The sequence below is a fragment of the Choloepus didactylus genome, chromosome 1 (assembly GCF_015220235.1).
Source record: "Choloepus didactylus isolate mChoDid1 chromosome 1, mChoDid1.pri, whole genome shotgun sequence".
NCBI lineage: Eukaryota > Metazoa > Chordata > Mammalia > Pilosa > Megalonychidae > Choloepus > Choloepus didactylus.
The window spans coordinates 235,877,463-235,891,851 of NC_051307.1; the positions used below are offsets into that span (position 1 = coordinate 235,877,463).

At 38.0% G+C, this 14,389-nt stretch overlaps 1 pseudogene; it reads right to left on the minus strand.

Annotated features, from left to right (window-relative positions):
• Positions 1-9,397, minus strand: part of LOC119527112 — a 34,787-nt pseudogene extending 25,390 nt beyond the window's left edge.
• Positions 9,398-14,389: the final 4,992 nt, after the last annotated feature.

Sequence of the window (14,389 nt, forward strand, 5' to 3'; positions counted from 1 at the left end):
ATGTGTGAAAACACACAAGGGGGCAAGAGATAGACAAATGATGCTAGAATCTATACACTTCTCTCTGGATTCTGGGAACCTAATCCATAGGCTGTATTAGGAAGGCAAATTAACGGACTTGAATTTCACCTCTTCCTTCTTCTCTTGTAAGTACAGCTTGGCTTAATAATAGTAGTTATAATTTATAGTGCACTCACAATGTGCAAGACATTTTGCATGGCTTATGCCACCTAATCTTTACCACAAGACTCCGTGGGATGTATTTTTCATATGTTACTGTGGTAGGCAGGATCGTGGCCTCCCAGGGATGTCTATTACCCAATGCCTAGAACCTTAGAGTATGTTTCCTAACATGGCAAAGAGGAGTTAAGGTTGCACACGAAGGTTGCTAAGCAGCTGACCTTGAGTATCCTGGATTATCCAAGTGGACCCAATGTAATTGCAAGGGTCCTTAAAAGTGGTAGAGGGAAGCAGAAGAGGAGGGCAAAACAATGTAACGTGAGAATGACTCAGCTTACTGTTGCTGGTCCTGAAGATGGAGGAAGGGGCCCAGGAGCCAAGGAAGGCAGGCAGCCATTGGAAGCTGGAAAAGGAAACATCTTATTCAGAGCCTACAGAAAGGAATGCAGCCCTGATGGTGCCTTGATTTTAGGCTGGTGGTACCTGTGTCAGAGTTCTGACCTATAGAAGTATAAGATAATGCATTTGTGTTATTTAAGCCGCTAAATGTGTGTTAATTTGTGGTGGCAGCCACAGAAAACTAGTACAGTTACATAAGGGGAACAGAGACAGTGGCAAATTAAGCAACTGATCACAATTGGATAACTAACAAAGGCTGCATTTGAAGGCAGATCTATCTGCCAATACTCTTGATTGTTATTCTCTAGTCTGTTTTATGTGATTAGAAAGTCATTAGCTGTGGCTTCTGATGTGCTGGGTTCAATGCTGACTTGCTTTGAGACCTCCATCCAGTTTCTCTCTCCTTCTCTCTCCCCTCATCCCTCTCTCTGATCCTGTTTTGCTCTTCTAGCTGGTGACTAAAGGATCATTACCTAATTACTATGGTGACAGGGAGGAGGAAAGGGAGTCATGTGTAAAATACTGATCATGTTGTCTGATGCATAGAAGATTGCTCACTCCTCCTTTATGGTGAAAGTGAAAATCGACAATAAACACAAACTCATATTCAATAACTTTCATTCAAGCACAAGAAAGGATTATATAAAAGCACTCCAAAGTTTCTGAAGAAATTTTGCATCCATGACATCCTCCTTAGAATCGTGAGGTTTGTAGAATCTATTGGCCTGGTTTCAATACTCTCATTTTACACAGGAGGACAGTTAGGATCTGTCCATGGTCACAGAGAAAAAGCTATGCGGTTCTGCACTGTTCCCTTTCCTCACATTTCCTTCTGTCTGGACACCCATCTGTAAAGGTACTTCTCAAATGCTTATTCCTTTGTGAGCTTCTTCCCTTCTCTGAATATCATTTTTACCTGTGTTTTTAGTTTTGACTAGGTGTTTTCCTTAAGACACACATTATTCTATCCGCATCAGCACCACATGTCCTCTTTGCTTCACAATACTGCACATTTCTTAAGGTTGGTGACTGGGTCTTATCAGTTTCCCTGTCCCCCACATCTCCCAGCATGATGCCTTGTACACAGTAGGTTCTTGCTGAATCTAGTTGGAGCTTAACTCCGATGAACCAGGATTAAAACCTGGGATGGGTCATTGAGTGGTTTAGATATTTTAATTCACCTGCTGGAAGGCTGAAGGATACTCAAATGGGCTCTTCCTGACAGCTGAATGGGGAAAATCATCTCATGTACAGAAGGATTAATGGATTTGGGGTCAGTTATGGTTGAATTGTATCCCCCAAAAAGATACATTGAAGTCCCAACCACTAGCCCTTCAGAATATGACCTTATTTGGAAATAGGGTCATTGCAGATGTCATAAATTAAGATAAGGTCATACTGGAGTAGGATAGGCCATTACGAGACACAGAGACAGAGGCATGTAGTGGAGAAGGATGCGTGAAGGTGGTGGCAGAAATTGGAATGATGCGGCTACAAGCCATAGGTCACTGTGGAATGCCAAGCAAACACTGGAAGCCAGGAAAAGACAAAGAAGAAATTTTCCCTAGAGCCAATGGACTTCTAGCCTACAGAACTCTGGGAGAATAAATTGCTGCTGTTTTCACCCACCAACTTTGCGGTACTTTGTTATGAGAGCCAGAGGAAACAAATACAGAGTCTTTCTAATATGCTTTTGTAGGAAGTGGTATCCATAAGGCTCTTCTCAATGTTCATGGCAGAAAAACTAACTTGACTGGCTTAATAATAAAAGGAAATTAATGGCTCATATAATTTAAAAGTCCACTGGTGCTTCCAGCTTCAGTTTAGACCTGTTCCAGCATTGCAGTGATAATCACAGCTTCTTTCTTGGTTTTTGCACTTTCTTAGTCTTGGCTTCATTTTAAGTGCCCTTTTCCCTCACACAGTGGGAAAGAGAATCCCTTAGAATCCCTAAGCAATTAAACTTTTTTTTTTTTTTCAGTAATTGAAACAGTTTAGATCACATATCCAAGGCTGTCCAGTGGGATGAGATGAACATTTTGCCTAGGTCATACCTGACTCCAGAAAAGGAGTAAACTTGTCTGAAATCACATTGATTTCTGCACAGAAATCAGGAGCCATTGGGAGGAAGACTGATTTCACCGATGATGGAGACACCCACTACCAAGGGAGAAAGAAGTTCTGCCAAGGAAGTAGAAGATATACATAATCCCAGAAGGTCAATTCCTTCTTAATTGGTAAGATAAAAACAGGAATCCATTGCACTAAAAAATAATCTATGTTAGAGCAATTCAAGCATGTGGTAACTGTGTTTTCTATTTGTGTGTAAGATCTCATAGGGACTTTGGATGGAAAACATTTTCCAGGATCTTAATCTCAGCAACATGCTTCAACCAGTGAAATATTCATTCAACAGACTCTAGGATTTGTTTATAGTAGTCTCTTTCTGTATCCTCTCTGTGTTCTATTTGATATGTAATCATTTCTTTAAAAAAACATTTGGCAGGACTCCATCTAGACAGATAATCTCTTTATTTACTTACTTGCTGTTATTCTTAGCCCAAAGGTATAGATTGTTTTTTTCTATTGCCTTAAGAAAACTTGGTAATTGAAAAGTGAGAGGGTGACAATCTTCTAGATTCTATTTATAAGAACTCTCAACTCCCCATTAAACTCACAGCCAAGGATATATTAATCAGTTGCCAATAAACAACTCTGTTCTGGAGTTCACATGTGTTTCCCATCAGAATTAACATATGCTTGAATGAAAACTGCCAAACAACAATTTTTGCTATTAAGAGTTTAGTTATGCTTTTTTTTTTTTAAAGCCATGTCTGGGCTACCAGTTAACAAGTGAAAAAGGCAGTTGGTAATTGGGAAGGAAAAGACTGGTTATTGTTTTGAATGGAAGTCCTGGTTGCTGCTTGCTTAGGGGAAAGGTAGGTTAATGTCTCCTCTGAATTAAGTACTTAATTGGCAAAATTACTTAATAGTTCAGAAGAGTTTATCTAAAGTCCTCTTAATCAAATTCAAAACCTGCCTTCATCAGGTACTAGCTGAGTGACTATAGCTAACCTCTCTAACCCTGTAAAATGGCAATATTGATAGTATTAATTTGAATGTATTGGTTTGCTATAAGGAAAACTGAGAATAAAAAGCAAAGTATTAAGCACAGTGTTTGTTAGATAGAAAGCACACACTGAATGAGCTCATGTCCTTATAATTATAATTTTTTCATCTGGTCCTCACACCAATTTTTGCAGATGAGGAAATCAAGATTTAAAGAAGCTAAATGACTTGTCCAAAGTTTACAGACTAATGTGACAGATTCATATAATTCTCCCAATCTCTGTTTGTTCCCTGCAGTGGGCATTATAGATTTTTGGCATTACCAAGTTAGTTACTAGTTGTAGATAGTTGTATGCTGTCTTCGCATTAAAAGCAGATTCATAAAGTAAAGCAGTGCCTATTTTTTTTTTTTTTTCATGTTTCATTTCTAGGGATTAGCACAGTTCTGGGCACATCAGATGTCCCCAATAAGAATATATTGAAGAAATAAATCAATGAATTTTAGATATAATTTCCTAGAGGAACCATGCTTGATCTCCATAGTGATTATGTAAAATGATAGACATTCATTTTTGAAGTATTCCATGTGTAACTTACAGGCACATTCTGTGTATCATGAAGTTAGTCTTTGGTTGTTCGTGGGGGATATGTTACTTCTGCTCACACATTTTTAGTCATTGGACTCTGTTGTAAATTATAGCCCAACGCTAATGAACCTGACTGCCCACAGTGTTAATGGTTTGTTCCTGAATTGGGTCTGCAGAAATTTCTGCCGACAGACTCTCTGAACTAATACCTCTTAATTCTTGATCTGGCACAGCAGAGAGAATTGTCACTGATATGTGAAAATTTGCAATGTACCATTATATATGCAAATGAAATAACTGTTGAAAAATAATTATTGTTGCTCAGGGAGGATTAATAGTTACAGTCTGCTCTGTTTTCTGTCGAGGCTTAATTTGATTCTGTGGCATGTATTAACTGAGAAAATTAATTTGGGTTTAATTATTGTGTGTGGCTGTTAATGTGTATGTTTTTGATGAATATTTAGTTACACTGAACCACCAGCCCAGCATCTATGCTACTTTGCTGATAAGGAGTTGTTCCAGTTTGCTAGAGCTGCTGTTATGCAAAATATCAGAAATGGATTGGGTTTTATAAAGGGGGTTTATTTGGTTACAAATTAAGAATCCTAAGGCCATAAAAGTGTCTTAACTGAGGTATCAACAAGAGAATACCTTTAGTAAAGAATGGCCGATGGCATCTGGAACACCTCTGTCAGCTTGGAAGGCACGTGGCTGGTGTCTGCTGGTCCTTTGCTCCCTGGTTATGTTTCAAAATGGCATTCTACAAAACATCTCTGGGCTTCTGTCTCTCTTAGCTTCTCCAGATCAAACTCTGGGCTAGCATCCCCAAATGTCTTTAGGCATCTCTACGCATCTGCTCCCAAGCATCTCTCCAAAAGTCTCTCTCAGCTGCTTTGAGGTCCTTCTGTTTGTGAGCTCTTTTATAGGACTCCAGTGATTAAATTAACACCCACTCTGAATGTGTGGGGTCCATATCTCCATGGAAATAATTTAGTCAAATGTTTGAGCCACAGTTGATTGAGTCACATCTCCATGGAAACACTCAGTCAAAAGATTCCAACCTAATCAACACTAATACGTCTGCCGCCACAAGATTGCATTGAAGAATATGGCTTTTGGGGGGACATAATAGAACCAAACTGACACTGGAGTATTTGTGGGATGGTCAGTATTGGATATATTCTGAGAATAATGTCTTTAGTATTAGGTAGCTGTGATTCAGTTCAGGGGCAGGGAGGGGGCACTGGGCTTGTAGTTAAAGGAGCCCTGGAACTAGCCCACTGGTTGTGCTATTGACAGGCTATGTATACCCAAGCCATAGCTGGAGAATTGCAGGAGAAAAACAATTTACCCTAGGGATTTGTTTTGAGAATTAAATGAACAAATGTGTGTGAGAACAGTTTTGTGAAGTGTATACTGTTGCTTCAAATGGAAGAAATATCTGTAGTAAACTTCTTGTTTATCCATGTAATGCCAGATTCATTAAGTGAGTCATATAGGATTAGACAGATACCTTAGAGGCACTCACGAAAGCATTTGTTGATGAAAAGAATGCAGGTTGATTGAGATTGAGTATAGATCAAAATCCCTTCACCACAAACACTACCATAAATAAAAATTCCGTATAACAAGAAAGATTATCACATCCTCTGGAAGTGTGCTCACTGTTAGCAGTAAATAAAACCACAAAATTCTTGCACAACTGCATGTTATAAAATTAAAATATATGGGTTTGGGAACCAGGCAGAGCTAGGAAGGATGGTCAGTAGTGCAACTTGCTGGCTGCATGATTGGGCTGTTTATTTCATGTATCTGAGACTCAGTCTCCTGATTTGAAAACTGGAGTCATAATACTTCCAACTTGTATTGTGAGCAATAAATGTGACAAATATCTAAAGTGATATGCACAAACACTGGCTCATGGAAGAATGTTTAATAAATTCTTGTTTATTAAACAAGGTTATGTTTCAAAATGGCATCCTCCAAAACTCTTCTCCATTTGAAGAGTTTGGACATTGTAAAAAGTAGGATTCTTTTCAATGGCATGTAACCCTTAAAAAAGAATAAATGAAGACAGTGAATATCTCTGTATAAAAAATAAGGATTACTGACTCTGGGTTTGGGTTTATTTCATGATCATACTCTCCTAGCCTTTTCTTTCCCTGTTCTCTTTCTTTACAAGTGAGTAATGATATTGAGCTGTCTCATCTCATGCTGTGGTCCTCTTGGCTCTGCAATGGGAGGGGTTGGGTAAGGTGTACAACTCTATTTCTCCTTTGTTTTCTCTAAGCATCCCTGCAGTGTGGGTGAAATAAAATGTCTGGGGAGGGGAGGAATACAAGAGGCACAGTGGGAGAAACTGACCTCAAGTTAATGGGATCTAGGTTCTTTAAAAGAGGGTGCATTGCCAGGGAATCTAGTGCAGGCAGTATTCGGCAGGAAGGCCTTCTGCCTCTCTTCACATGATCTTTGATTCTAATTTTCTCATCCCAGATTGAAGGCCCAACATGCCCCAGACAAAGCATGTCAATTTGGATAGCGGTTAACCTTTCTATGCCTTTTACACATATCTAGCATGGTGGAGAATTGGCTAGTAAATCTTTTCTTTTATAGGAAAAAATAATTTGCAAGAGAAATAATAATTCATGCACTCTATCTGCAAATATTTATGGAGTGCCTACTCTCTGTTGGATACTGTCCGAAGTGCTGGGGGCATAGCAGTAGAAAAAAATGGACAAAATAAGTACCTAACTTTTACAGTTTTTTTTTTTTTTTTGTACAAGTAACTGTGCCAAGGCTGAAATATATTACTTCAGTGAATCTTGACAAACTTATGGGGTAGATACCATTAGTTCCAATTTATAGTTGAGGAAACTTGAGATCTAAGAAGGCTTAATAACTTGCTTAAGTACATATCTCTAGTGTCTTAGTTTCCCAGTTGCTATGACACATACCAGAGAATGGGTCGGCTTAATAACGGGAATTATCGGCTCACAGTTTCAGAAGCTAGAATTCTTACTTCCTCCCAGGGTCAGTAGCATTCCTCCTGGCTAGAAATCCTTGGGTTCCTTGGCTTTCCCATCACATGGCAGTGTCCTCTCCTTTCTCTTCTGGATTCTTCCATCTTTTAGCTTCTCCCTGTGGCTTTTTCTTTTATAAGGCCTCCAATAATATTATTAAGACTATCCTAATTCAATTGATCACACCTTAAAAAAATAACATCTTCAAAATGTTCTGTTTACAGTGGGTCCACTCCCACAGAAATAGGAATAAAATTAAGAACATGTTTGTTTTTTTTTTTCCTAGGATACATAATTCAGTCTACTGCAACTGGTGAGTGGTAGAGCTGGAATTTGAACCCACCAAGTTTAATTTACATTATTAGCACTGTGCTACAGTTTCCACAATAGAAGGTGGAAAATAGCAGAGATTTTAACCCCTTATAGGATCTTTAAATCTAAACAGACTAGGAATACATTTTAGAGAATTCATAGCATGTGTGTCTGTGTGTTTGTGTGTGTGTATGTATAAAATGTCAACCTTTTGTGATTCTCCAAGATTCAGTCAACCTCTTCTGTCTTCTAAAGGCTCTTGTAATAATCAGTTGACACTTAGCACATGCACAAAGTACATTTGTTTGTTAAACATCTCTGAGTGGCATTTTACCTATTAGTAAATGGAATACCTTTATCTACCCATAGGATGGTTGGAGGGGATCAAATGAGATAATTTGTATCAAGTAACCAACTCAGTGCCCAGCACATGGTAGGTTGTCAATCAGTGGCAGTCCCCTTCCCTGTGGGCATTATTTTTCAGTATAGATGTATTTTTTGGTTTGTTTGCTTCTGCTGTATTGCATATAATGCCCTTATAAACAAGAACCAAGTCTTACAATTATTTGATATCATGCCAACACTTCTGTCCTCTTTCTTCATCCCACCCTCTCCTTCCACTCCCTATTCTAGAGATGGGTGGTACTCTGTAAATTTGATTGATTTGTTTTCTTTTCCTATTTTTTTTCCATGATGCCAAATACTACTTGATCATATTTTTATTTTTATCATTTTTTGGGAAAATTATCTTACCTTTTCTCAATTTCCTATCCACTAGCATATATCCTTAAATGTGAAATTGACTGGATATAGAGTGGGTTTGATTATTTTGATCAGTAAGGATAATTTTTAAACATCAGTTTTGGATCTTGCATATTCTGAGCTTTCATTGCCCACATGAAATGCACTGTCACCACTTTTTCTCCTCCGCTTTGGAGGCAGAATCATCCTTACACTTGAGCCAGAGAGCACAAACAAGGTTTGAGTGTGATTTCTGTGACCGGCCACCTTTCATCTCCTTTCTAGGTGCCTTCCTGACCCTTGGGGCATCTTTTCTTGGGGGGAGGTGGTTTCTGGACAGTTGTTAAATTGGATTTATCCCTAATGATAAAGCAAATTTCTCTTTCCTTTCCTGCACATTTAAAGAATAATTCTCTTTATCTCCAGTGCTTTTTGTTTTTCCAGGGAAAGTGCAGACTGAGCTTGTGAAAAGAAGTAGGCAGCTACTTCACAAGCTGGGGTCCCCTGGGCCTTAGAAACTTGAGCTTTGACAACTAGGAACTCACATTGTCTTATGAATTCTGATAAGGTTTGAATTTTAGAAAACTAAGTTCCTCTTAGTTGTCTTTGTTTTTTTTTTTTTTTCCTTTAACTTTTAAAAAAATTTTATTCCTTTTAGTTTTTAACACCCTATCCTTCACATACTGGTATGGTTTGTCTCTGCAGCCAGCTCACTGGTCTTCGTTTGCCAGGCTGCTTTCACAAATACCACATAATGGGTTAACTTAACAACAGGATTATATTGTCTCATGGATTTGGAGGCTAGAGGTCCAACATCACAGCATCAGCAAGACCCTGCATTCTCTGCGAAATTCTGTAGTGTTCTTGTGCTGCCTTACCACACTCTTTGGGATTCCTTGGCTTATTTCTCTGCTTCCATCACATGACAGTGTCTTTGATCTCCTCCTATGGTTTCTCCAACTATGTTCGAATTTCTTCTGCTTATAAAGGAATCCAGTAATAAGAATTAAGACCCACCTGATTCTGAAGGGGCACTTGCCAAATATGGGTCCGTTGCTTGGCACAGCTGACAGAAGTCACACGGAACATGGCTGAAGAGGAAAAGATGGTTTAATTTACATGGGCGGAAAGCAGCGGATGTTTTCCCAAATCTGCTTCCCTGAAGTCTTTCTCCAGTTGGGTTTTATCCCCAGGTTCAGAGACAGAGAGATAATTGTACAACAAGAGTGATAGACAAAAGGCCCATCTATCTGGGAGGTTTGGGGCAGTTTCTCAGTGATTCTTTAATTGGCTAAACCCATGAGAGACAAAGGTAGTCAATTTTGTCATTTTCCGTTTTCCTGTTTTCTTCAGGAGCCAGGTAGCAAGACACAAACTTTACATTTACATATTGTGTAACAGGTTTGGAGAACTTCAGTAATTTGTTATCTCCTATTATCCTGTCTTTTTCAGGAGCCAGGAGACTTTACATTTACATATGTTTGCAGACTTTACATTTACAAATTGCTCCTTTGTGAGAATAGGAGCTTCCATTGTATCCTGTTTCTAGCTTTGAAGGTTACATTCTACAATTTCTTGCTTGCTTACTGTTCAAGATTATATTTTTAAAAGTCACTGTTACAATTCAGTTGGCCATAACTTAACTAATAAAAGGGCCTTGTTTACATGTGAATTCATACCCCTAGGTATGTGGTTTAAGATGAAGAACATGTCTTTGTTGGGGTGTATATAATTTAATCTACCATACCACCTAAATATCAGAGTGGGAGATACGCTTGGGAATGGGACGTGAACTGAGACTGGATACTCAGAAGTCTATTTTCTTCCATCAAAAAGGATGTGAACCCTGGATCGACTTAAACCTGGAAACAAAGTATAGTCATTCCCAAACATTACCTGGTGCCTACCATTTCATGGGTTCTCAAACTTTTCTAACAATTAAAAAGCATCAATAGAAAACACAACCTAAAAAAAAATTTCATTTGGTGCTCGGAAAACATATTTAATTGAAAGACTTGGAAATAAAAGTGCAGTACGTTGAGAAAATTATAAGAGAAAATGATATTCACTTATACCCATCTTTAAATCTACTACTATCACTTATCTGGTTATGGTGACAAGTGGTCCATCATATCCTTCTTTTCCAGTTGAATGAAAGCACTGTTTCAGGTTGTCATTAAGACATTTTAAACTTTAAAGCAATTTAAGAGAAAACATACAATTGGTTAATTGTACCAAGGAGTCTGTCATGTAAATGATCCTTCCGTTCCTTTTTTCTACAAGGAATTCTTTTGCACCTCGTATGGGGACATATAGTAAGCCTGAGGGTTTAGACAAGGGATGGAGAACCTCAATATCGTCTTATATGAGAGAATTGGGGGCCCTTTGACATTGCCATGAGCTTGACTTTAATATGAAATAAGCAAATTAGTATTCCCATTGGCTCACAGTTTTTTCCCTGAGGAAAACAATGCACTGGGTTAGAACACATCTGGTTTTTGAATGGTAGCCTGATTGTTACAAAAGGGGCTCTGTTGCAGCACCAAACAACCTCTGTCCACTGTTACCAAAATTCAAACTTCCAAGAGAACTCACTTGTTTTAGGTAATGAAGTCTTCAAACTTCAGACAAGAATAGGGGACATGGGTAGTATTTGGTCATGGCTTGGCCATGAAGAGAGAGAATGAGAAAGAGAAAGAATGAGAGGTATTTTAAAGCTTGAGAAAATGAAAACCTTTGTATATGATTACATCTTATCAGACACAGCTAATGAAAATTTTGAAAAAATAGGCTTGATTTCCCTAGTGTGAGAAGTCTGACTGGTCATGGAACAGTCACTAATGACTTAACTGTACTTGGTGTCTTGAAAGAAATGTAATTTTTTTTTGACCAAAGAACAAAGATACAAAGAAATATGATAACATTGGGCTTTAAGGGATGAATGACATCAGAAAATGTAGGTGCCAAACTTGGTTATTCGGTTGGTCTCTATGTCTGTGTGTTCTGAAATTTCATCTCGGGATAAAAAACTTAAGAGAAAAGTCAGAACTATGGAGGGATGGGTTACCCAAATTTTGACATATCATAAAACAGAGAGTTTGGAAAGAAGAATAAAAACAGTTGGATTATTTAACTTGGAGGAAAGAGGCTAATAGAAAGCTGCAGAATTCCCATTTTGTTAGTGGAGTTAAGGCAAAATGCAAAAGTAAAATAGGTACAAAGAAAAATCACTTGAGTAATGAGAGTAGGGTCAGACTTTAAGGGTGAACTGAACCTTGAAGGTTGTTCTAGTTTCTTTAACAATTTCTGGACCCTATTAGCAGCAGGATGCTCTGATAACAAACCTTCTCAAGGAGAACATGGGTACAGCCAGATTTTCTTTGTAAGAAGGATAAGGCTCTGAAGAATGTCAGTCCTTTATTTGAAACCTGAGAGGACCAAAACTGTTGTTTGCAAAAGTGAAATGACTGGTTGTAATATTTTAACAAAGCTTGGAGGCAAACAGTTTATCACCCGGGAAATATTTAATTTAGGGAGGTTTATGTTTAGATAATAAAATAATTAACTTTTTCTCATTAGAATCCTGCAGAGCAGTAGAGCTATGTATTCTGGATAATTACATTTCTTCTCTTTCACTGCCTTTACACATGTGGATTTATAGGGATCAGATAGCTAACAGAGCGGTGCTTTATGCATTTACCTTGTTTTAACTAATTGCTAATTCAGAGTCACTGGAGGTTCTATTTAAAATTAATGACTATGAGCTGTTAAATGCAAGCATGTATCTACTGAGAAACTAGGAATAGTATAATAAACTATGTACATTTCATGTCATTGCTTTCAGTTCTTGGTTATTGGATGCAGTAAAGCAGTAGACAGTAAACTATAACCATTAGCCCAATTCTGGTCCTTTGCCTGTTTTTGTAAATAAAGTTTTATTGAAAGACAGTCATGCCTATCACTGACACATTATCTGTGGCTGCTTTCCCATTACAAAGTCAGTGTTGAGTAATTGCCATGGACATCTTATAACCTGCAAAGCTTAAAATGTTTACTATCTGGGTCTTTACAGGAAAAGTTTGCTGACCCTTGTATTAAGGGTGGTTCTTGTACCAAACATAGTTTTACCTAGAGGTCAACCTGTATTTTCTCAGTGCTTTCAAATGGAAAGTGTATATCTTTAACAAATAACACAACTTTGGAGGTTTATTCTAGTCCTTTATTATAGTCCCTGTGATTCTTCACACAGTCTGTATAAGTTGATAAGATTCAGGATTAATTTTGGTAACTGATGAAACATGGCTTTATTTGGCATTCCTGTGTTTCAAGAATCGTGCTTCCTTTGCCACTGGATTTATTCAGATTATTTTTATGGCTCCTATTATCCATTCTCTCTTGCAGCAAAAGTATTGATAATGTGGCTCACCATAAAAAGTGGAAAAATAATTTTTGATTTATTTGTAAAATTGAAATCATTTTATGGTCAGTCTTCTTGCCAGGTAAGAGGATTGGCTTATCTGTCCCTTAAGGTAACTCTATAATTCTCAAATTTTGAAGAGGACCATGGCTGAGAGGGAAGCTCTCCTTGGCAAGAAAAATACAGAATTACACCCTAATGAATTAGTGCAGTGTCTTACTATTTTCTCATAATGATTTTCCTGCTATTTCCAAAGGAACTTTATTTTTATTTGATATACCTACTCTCTTTAAGGTGAGTATCTCCTTATGTGATTTTATATACTTCACTTCTTATTCCCTAAGCCCACAGGCAAACTTTGTAACTTCAGAAAAGTTTTAAAGCATCTGAGTTCTAGGGTATAGTTTCTGCGTTCGCTTTTCAACTAACTTACTACACAACAGCTCCTTCTACTAAAAACCTAAAATTAATCAGGGCATTAAATACACAATAAACACATTTTCATTTTTTAGCCAGTAAGTAGAGTTCCAGATTTTCAGGGGAAAAATGGAGAACACCTTACTCTCAGTGTCCACTCTGTAGCTACCTTTGATCACAAGGAGGGATTGATCAAAGAAGTTGAGAAGATTTGTATCCTGGGAAGAAAGTAGTGATACTTTCTAAGAGTTCTTTGGGAAACCTAGGATTAATTTATTCCATTCTTTCAAAAATAGTGAATGTTCACTATGCCAGGGGCTGTGTACAGTGTTGAAATTAAAAAGGAGAAATACACTGGGTCTGTTCTCAGAGCTTACTGTCTCGTTATGAGAAGACTATTCCAGGATGAGAAATTGGCATATGCAATGGTGACACAGGTGCATGAACCAAAAAAACATTCCAAGAGCATTTGACAGAATGCATATGGGATAGAAAGAGGAAAAGAGGATGGAGAAGTAGGCAGGGGCTAGATCTTGAAGGGATACAAGAGCCAATTAAAATGATTCTGTTGAATGCACAAAACTGTGGGTTTCTGAGAGATGTAGCTCAAACTGAGCCAGAATAGTCAGTCAGGCAGTATTCAAATAAAGTATTTGGCTAGGAACAGAAAAATAGCATTTATTGTCTCCTAACGCATTTTTGCCTTAAATGTGAATGGCACCTGGGTAAATTATACAGTTTATATAAAGTTGTCTTTATCACATTGAGAATGGCACAGCACTGCAGACGAGATACGGACACCCCTCCCCCCACCCCAGGACGTTTACCAATGTATGGAGACATTTTTGATAGTCACAAATAGAGGGCTGCTTCTGTCTTCTAGTGGATAGAGAACAGGGGTGCTGTGTTGCATCCTATACTGCACAGGATAGTTCTGCACAACAAAAAGTTATTCAAGCCAAAGTGTCATTATTGTCAAGTGTAAGAAATTGTGCTTTAGAATTCCATCTTCTCATTCCATCCTGTTAGTTGTCCTGTGTATATGATCCAGGAAATATGAACAAGGACTAAGGCCTACAGAAGATACCCAGTACAACGTTCAATGCTGGATGATTCCAGCCCTCTAAAGTGAAAGCCTATTGTTGGGTTTCTGGTCTTACTCTTCATGCCCCAGTGGCCAAAATAAGTGAAAGTTGTCCCCCTCTCATGCCTAGCTTTTTTTTTTTTAAAGGTTTCAAATGTACTTT